Here is an 8,623-nt window from a genome sequence, read left to right on the forward strand (position 1 = left end):
AGTCCCAACTATGTAAGTCCTTACTTCTTGCTGTTCAAGTCCAATTATAATCCACAAAGGCAGGATGCTGTGTTTACATAAATAATTACAAGATTTCATAGAGCCAGACGTGTTGCGGCACACAAGAGGCAAGCCCATAAATTACATTGGGGAATTAAGGGTCAGAGTGATCTTATCTCCGTAAATCCGGCCAAATTCCGACAAGCTAAAGGCACATCCGGTTGACTGAGCCTTTGGAGGCACAGGCCCCAGGAACCAGTGATCCTGAGGATGGCGCTAACCCCCCAAGGCCCCCAACTCCCTTTCTGCTTCTCCTTGTTCAGGTTTGCTGGCTGCTCTGAGTGCTACAGGGTGGCAGGAAGAATTGTCCCAACTTGCTCTTTGCTCAATCTGCAAGGGAGGAAGGCAGGAGAGGGGTGTAGGCATCTTTTTCCTCCTGGACCACACAGGATCTTGCTCCTAAAACAACAGCAACGATACAGTGATGGTAAGCAGCAAGGCTGTGAGAGTAACAGAACAGAGCCTCTGCTGGATGTTTCTGTCCTGCATGGGCCAGACCTGGAGGTCTGCATTCATTCAACGGACATGTACTGAGTCACTGCTGAATCCCTGGGGCCACAGCACAGGGTTGAGGGCTCAGGCTCTGAAGCCAGAATGCTTGATTTGAATCCTCGCTCTGCTGGCCACCCTGGGCAAGTGACCTAACTCTCCTAGCCTCAGCTTCTTTACCTGGAAAATGGGATAGTGATAGCACCACTCCTTTAGAATGAGGTGAGGATTTTTTTTTAAGTTTATTTATTTATTTTGAGAGACAGAGACAGCATGAGCAGGGGAGAGGTAGACAGTGAGGGAGAGAGAGAGGATTCCAAGCAGGCCCTGTGCTGCCAGTGCAGAGCCTGATGCGGGGCTCGAACTCAGGATATTGTGAGATCATGACTGGAGCCGAAACCAAGAGTTGGACACTCAACCGACTGAGCCACCCAGGAGTGCCTAGAGTGAGGTGAGGATTCACTGAAGTCATGCATAAAGAGCTCTTAGAACAACAACTGGCACATAGTAAGTACTCAATAAATGTTGGTTATTGCTATTCTTATTCCTGTGCTAGGCACATGGGGGTCTCTGTTCTCAAGGTGGTTACAAGTGGGTTGAAACAGATGTTCCCACATAAACATGAAAGGTATAACAAGGAGTGTGCTAGGGGTGCCTGGGTGGCTCAGTTGGTTAGGCATCCGACTTCGGCTCAGGTCATGATCTCACAGTTCGTGGGTTTGAGCCCTGCATCGGGCTCTGTGCTGACAGCTTGGAGCCTGGAGCCTGTTTCAGATTCTGTGTCCCCCTCTCTCTCTGCCCCGCCCCCACTCATGCTCTGTCTCCCTGTCTCAAAAATAAAAATAAACATTAAAAAAAATTTTTTAAAACAAGGAGTGTGCTTGATGAGGTACCAAGTGAATGGAAAAGAATAAAGTTCTAAGGAGTAGGCAGAAGGTGAGATTGCTGTGGCAAGGAGAAGGCTTCACAGAGGAACAAAGGCTTAAGCTGGACTTAAAAGATGTGCAAGAAATGGCTGGACCATAGAAAAGCATGACAGATGGGAGCAGAGCTCCAGGGAAGGGGCTAGAGCCCCAAGAATCCACAAGAATTAAGTTAGAAGTCAAAGTATTATGCAAGTCTGATGCTTTCAAGACTACAAGCCAAACGTCTTCAATTAAGATTTCCAAATCAAAATGTTGGCTTTTCTTATAGAGAAATAAATATTGATTTGTGTTAACTTCGTCTGACAAAACAATGCTACAAAGTAAGGGCAACAGAGTTTGTTGTGAAGAGACCAGAAGAGGCAGAGATCTATTATAAATAGAGCTCTCAGCTTATAAAAGGGAAGGATACAGGGGTGCCTGGGTGGCTCAGTTGGTTGAGGTTCTGACTTCAACTCAGGTCATGATTTCACGGTTTGTGCATTTGAATCCCACATCAGGCTCTGTGCTGACAGCTCGGAGTCTAGAGCGGGCTTCGGATTCTGTGTCTCCCTATGTCCCTCCCCGCTCTCTCTCTCTCTCTCTCTCTCTCTTTCTCTCTCTCAAGAATAAATAAACATTAAAAATTTTTTTAAATTCAATTATATTAAATAAAATAAAAGGGGAGAATAGGTATATTTGATGGATGCTATTCAAATAAAATAATAGTTTGGCGAAGTAAAAAGTATTCTACCCAAAAAGTGTTCTGTTCAGTTCAATTATTCTTTGAATATGTATTGAGTATTTACTGTGTTCCAGGCATTCAGGGAGACTCTGGTAGTGACAATAAACATGGATTCTGATATAAATGTGTTGATCTCATATTTGCCATTTTCTGTAGGTTAGAAAACGATCTAAAATAAAGAAATAAAAGCAGGTCCACATGAAGCAAGCATTTCAAAAACATTGCTATACGATGTGTTTCCAAAAACTTTTTAATCTGCCTTCACGCAATTTCGTAGATGAATTTGGTCTTCGTCTGAGTATGAATTACAAGAATTTGCTATTGAACATTTTATTTATTTATTTTTATTATTTTTAAAAATGTTTTTATTTATTTTTGAGAGAGAGAGACAGAGCACTAGTGGAGGAGGGGCAAAGAGTGAGGGAGACACAGAATCCAAAGCAGGTCCCAGGCTCCCAGCTGTTAGCACAGAGCCCAACGCGGGGTTTGAGCTCGTGAATTGCAAGATCATGACCTGAGCCAAAATCAGACACTTAACTGACTGAGCCACCCAGGAGCCCCTGAACATTTAAAAAATTAACACAATTACCAACAACTGAATTTCTAAACAAACTTTTCCTTGGATATCACTACTTACAAAAAGTAATTAATTCAAGAAGCATTCAGTGAGTGAACCAATCACGTGCCTGGCACTGTTCTGGTTGAAACAAAGGATAAGAAAGAACTTGAAGAAAAACAAAGAAAGAAGGAACTTGAAGAGAAAGAATGAGTTTTGCTTCCAGAACAAGATGGAGCAACAGGAACTAGATTTATTCTCCTTCCTGAAACAACCAACCAAGCAACCAACCAGACAAAACATATGGAAAAGTGGTTTTCAAACCATTTCAGGCAGTAAGACAGTTGCTGAGAGATAGGAAAACAAAGTAAGGACTACAATTGCCCAAGCTTACTGTCTTATGAGGGTTTCCAGGTGGCTGCAGCATGGGGAGAGAATCCAGGCAGAGCTTAGCAAATTGTCTGAGTTGAGAATTATCTGTTTGGGGACAGAGCAAAAGTCTGGGGAGAACAAGGTAGCCAGAATTTGCAGGACACAGTACTGAAGAGGAGATACAGAGATCTGGAGATCTAGAGAGAGTCTCCCTCAGGTATTCAGCATGATAGGCCCATGAGTGGGAGGAAACTACCCCAGGCTGGGGAAAGAACCATTTGAAAGGATTAGAGAAAAATCCTAGGTGTTCACAAAGAGCTGGGAACAGAGTCCATTCCCCTAGCCAGACTGGAATACTGTAACAATCATGGAGCATTGGGTAGAATACTCAATGGGTATCACGTCAGTAGTAGGGAATAGTTAGCCCTACACTAAATACTGCTCTGGTCCTACCTAATTTTTTTCCCTCTCTCTCTCTTTTTTTTAAAGATACTGTCTTATTTATCTTTTTGTTTTAGGTAAGCTCCATGCCCAACATGGGGCTTGAACTCATGACTCTGAGATCAAGGGTCACATGCTTTACTGAATGAATCACCCAAGCACCCCCTACCTAGCAGCTCTTAAAAGTAAGACTAAAAGGATCAAACTATTTCCAAGTAACCTAACTGACTCCCATAACAAAGTGCAAGAGTATTTATAGAAATACCAAAATATCCAGCACCAACAAGGTAAAACTAACAATGTCTGGAATGTAAACAAAGATTATCAGGCATGCAAAATATGACTCATAATGAGAAAAATCAATCAAGGGGCACTTGGATTGCTCAGTCTGTTAAGCGTCTGACTTTGGCTCAGGTCATGATCTCACAGTTTTTGTGTTTGAGCCCTGTGTTGGGCTCTCTGCTGTCAGCAAGGAGCCCGCTTCTGATCCTCTGTCTCCCTTTCTCTCTCTGCTCCTCCCCCACTTGCACAGCGCTCTCTCTCTCTGTCTCCCCCCAAATAAATAAATATTTTTAAAAAATCAATCAATCAAAATTGACCTGAACAGACACAGATGTTATAATTAGCAGCCCAGGATGTGAAACCAGCTATTATAACTGTATTCCATATGTTCAAAAACATGTATGACTTTAAAAAGATGCAAACCAAACCTTTGGAGATAAAAACTATAATAAGTGAGATGAAAATTGTACTCCCTAAGATTAATAGCAGATCACACTTTGCAAAAGAACCTTTTAGTGAATAGGAAGACATAACAGTGAAGCTATTGAAAATTATACTGGGGAAAAAAGTTTTAAAAATGAAAAAAGCAGGGCACGTGGGTGGTTCATTTGGATGACTGTCTAACTCTTGATTTCAGTTCAGGTCATGATTCCAGGATTGTGGGATCCAGCCCCAATTAAGGCTCTGCACTGAGTGTAGAGCCTGCTTTTCTCTCTCTCTCTCTCTCTTTCCCCCTCCTACCCGTTCCCTACTCATGCATATGCTCCCTCCCTCTCTCACTCTCAAAGAAAAAAGAAAAAGAAAAAACCATCAATACACATGGGACAACTTCACACAGCCTAATATATACATAATTGGAGACTCTGAAGAAAAGGCGGGAGTACAGAAAAATTATTTGAAGAAATAATGGCCCAAATTTTTCTCAATTTGATGAAACTTTACACTTACACATCCAAGAATTTCAATGAGCCCCAGGTACAAGGAACCTGAAGAGAACTACACTAATATGCATATGATCCAATTGCTCAATACTTGTGGTGAAGAGAACATTTTAGAAACAGCTAGAGAAAAAAGACACATTACATACAGAAGAGAAAATATAAGGATAGCTGCAGATTTCTCATTGGAAACAGTACAAGTGAGAAGGCAAGGGAGCAAAATAGTTTAAGTACCAAAAAGAAAAAAATAAACCTGTCAGTCAAAATCCTATACCCAGCAAAAGTATCTTCAGAAATGAAGACATGTACCATACAGATCTTTTTGGACATACAAAATCTGACAGAATTCATCACCAGCAGCACTACACTATAAGACATATTAAAGGAGGGGCACCTGGGTGGCTCAGTTGGTTGAGCGTCAAACTCTGTCTTTCGGCTCAGGTCATGATCCCATCGTTCTTGGGTTTGGGCTCCGCTCTGGCAGTGTGGAGCCTACTTGGGATTCTCTCTCACTCTCTGCCCTCCCCCACTCATGCTCTCTCTCTCTCTCTCTCTCTCTCTCTGTCTCTGTCTCTGTCTCTCTCTCTCAGGATAAATAAATAAACCTAAAAATAAAAAAAGGAAAAAGAAATGTTAAAGGAAGTCCTTCAGGCAGGAGGAAGATGATACCAGATAGAAACATAGGTCTCCCCTAAGGAATGAAGAGCACTGGAAAAGGTAACCACATGGGGAAATGTTTTATACATTCAAAACATATATATATGTTTCAACTGTGTATATCTCTTTCAAAGATAACTGACTGCTTAAACCAAAAAAAAATGTGGTTTATTACACATGTGTAAGTGAAAAAGTATGGCAACAAAAGCATAAAGGCCAGGAAGGCATAAATGAACATTATAAAGTCTTTATACTATATGCAAAGTGGTATTATTATACATTGTGTATATAATAATAATATTGTGTATACACTGTGTAATAATAATATTATTATTAACTGTGTCAATAAGCATATTAAAAATAAATGGTTTATACTGTCAAATTTCACTTATGTAAGGTTACTAGAGTAGCAAACTCCTAGAAACGGGAAGCAGAATGGCGCTTTCCAGGGGCTGGGGGAGGGGAAAATGAGGACTTATTGGTTATGGGAATAGAGTTTCAGTTTTGCAAAATGAAAAAATCCTGGAGACTGTTTGCATAACAGTTTGACACTGTTAACACTACTGAACTGTATACTTAAAATGGTTGAGATGTTAAATTCTGTTATGTGTATTTTACCACAATTAAAACCAAACCAAATCAAACAAAAAAAATTTCATGCATTTTTCTGAGGTGAAAAAAATTCTAAATGCTTTAATTAAAAGGCAGAGGTTGTCAGGTTGGATAAAAAAGCAAGGCCGGGGCGCCTGAGTGGCTCAGTCAGTTGAGTGTCCAACTTCGGCTCAGGTCGTGATCTCACGGTTCGTGAGTTTGGGCCCCATGTCAGGCTCTGTGCTGACAGCTCAGAGCCTAGAGCCTGCTTGGATTCTGTATCTCCCTCTTTCTTGCCCCTTCCCTGCTTGTGCTCTGTCTCTTTCTCTCTCTCAAAAATAAACATTAAAAAAATTTTTTTTTCAAAGCAAGGCCACATAGAACTTTTATTTATCTCTTTTTAATCACAAATGTGTCTGTATTTTTATACATTGATATTTGTGTTTCAATATTAGTACTCCTTCTGTAATACAATATATTATTATTTTAAACATTTCAAAAGATGGCTCTAAGCAGGGATCCTTTCTCTTCTCCAGATGCTAAGAGTATCTCCACACAGTGAGAGTGTGGAAGTCCTGCCCTAAGCCTCACCTCATCCCTCATCTGGCCCTTCTTTCCTTGGATGCCTCATCTCCTTATCCATTCACAACAAGTGTTCTGAGTGTCCACCATGTGCCAGACATGCTTGAGTCACTAGTGACACAGACACATGTGCACTGATAACTACTTGGTCCTTGTTCTGCCAGAGGAGGGCCCACATCCACCTCACCCAATGCTGGAAAGGTAAGGTCATGGGGCTCAGAAAGCTCACAATGGAGGAAATTACTTTGTCCAAGGACAGTGGGCCTTCCTGGGAAAATGAAGTTAGGAGTGTGACCCAGGGAAAAAGGAGGAGTTGCCTCGCAAAGGTGGCCAAGTGGATCAGCAAATGAAAATGCCTCTGTTGAAGGAGCCCTCAGGAGGACCCGGGTCTAGCTCAGTGAGAGAGGGGGCCAGGAGCCAGAAGGGAGCAGGGCAGAGCAGCAGGACCCTGCACACCTTGTCAGGGATTTGGGTTTTCACCCTAGGAGCTATGGGGAGCATCCAAAACAGGCAGAAGAGTGGGGGCTACCATGGGATCAAGATAGTCATAGATACATTTTGAAATGATTACTATAGTAGGCAAGGAGAAGGGATTGGAGAGAGTGAGAGAGGAAGCAGGGAGATGAGCCAGGGGCTGCCATAGATGAAAGAGTCCAGAATACGCCACCGTGGCATGAAAATTATTTTGAGCTGAAAATAGTCTCTTTCATGAACTCTCTATTCTGTCTAAAAGCAGGCCTCCCAAAATAACCCAGTTGTCCTAATCCCCTTCCTAGGAGCAACCAGGGAAAGATTGGCTTTTATCACCTGATAAACCCTGATATTGTCACAAAACCATCAGTAATTCTTCTCATCTATTCTGTAGGCCTGTTCATCTTTCCTAAAAGTCATTTGTTTTCCTTGTAAGTAAGTACCTTCTCCTCCTCTGCTTCTCCTATTAAGTTGGTATATAAGCTCCCACATTCTAATTGCCTAGTACTTAATAAAAATCTTTTTTCTTGATAATCTGTCAGTTTAATCCACAGACCCTAGTTATGAATCTAAAAGGGTAGGGGGAAAGTTTTCCATTCTGCCTTGACATAGGTTTCTGGGAGAGAGGTGGTCTTGAATGGGGTTGGGGGTTGGAGGTGAAGAAAAGTAGATGGGTTCAGAACAACATTTAGGAGATCATATATCATTGAAGTCAAGAGCACGGACTAGAGAGACAGCTTGCCTGGGTTCATAATTCTGGCTCCACCACTGTGTGACACAAGCTGTGTGACCTTGGGCAAAGGAAACACACTCTAAATATAAAGACACAGATGTCAAACAGTATAAGAGTGGGAAAAGATATACAATGCTAACATCAACCAAAAGAAACATGGACCTGGGAATATAATGGACAGCATGGTGACTATAATTAATAATACTGTATTTTTATATGTTTGAAAGTTGCTAAGAGAGTGGATCTTAAAAGTTCTCAACACAAGAGGGGCACCTGGGTGGCTTAGTTGGTTGAGAATCCGACTTCAGCTCAGGTCATGATCTCATGGTTCATGAGTTCAAGCCCCACATTGGGCTAGCTGCTATCCGTGCAGAGCCCACTTTAGATCTTCTGTCCCCCTCTCTCTGTCTCTCCCCACTAACGCGTACTCTCTCTCTCTCAAAAATAAAGAAACATTAAAAGTTCTCAACACAAGGAAAAAAACTGTAACAACTGTAACTATGTGAGATGATGGATGTTGACTTAATGTGGTGACCATTTCAAATTGAATCAATGTTATACCATGAAACTAATATAACATTATACATCGATTATATCTCAAAAAAGAGGTCTGTGACTTGGAAAGATGTCCATGATATATTAAATTGAAAATAGTTGCAAAAGAAAGAAAGAAAGAAAGAAAGAAAGAAAGAAAGAAAAGCAAACATCAGAAAAAGTAGATTTCAGAGCAAAGACTGTCACCAGGTATACAGAATATCATTTAAAAAAAATATCATTCCATATCATAATGATATGGGGGTCAAT

The 8,623-nt window shown here is 41.3% G+C and overlaps 1 long non-coding RNA gene across 1 annotated transcript; it reads left to right on the forward strand.

Annotated features, from left to right (window-relative positions):
• The first annotated feature begins 4,065 nt into the window (after nt 1-4,065).
• On the forward strand, nt 4,066-7,641 carry LOC113598897 (uncharacterized). Its single transcript, XR_003419654.2, has 3 exons — nt 4,066-5,502; nt 6,570-6,816; nt 7,392-7,641. It is a non-coding gene; the product is annotated as an uncharacterized LOC113598897 (long non-coding RNA).
• Nucleotides 7,642-8,623: the final 982 nt, after the last annotated feature.

The sequence above is a fragment of the Acinonyx jubatus genome, chromosome B2, assembly GCF_027475565.1.
Source record: "Acinonyx jubatus isolate Ajub_Pintada_27869175 chromosome B2, VMU_Ajub_asm_v1.0, whole genome shotgun sequence".
NCBI classification, from domain to species: Eukaryota; Metazoa; Chordata; class Mammalia; order Carnivora; family Felidae; genus Acinonyx; species Acinonyx jubatus.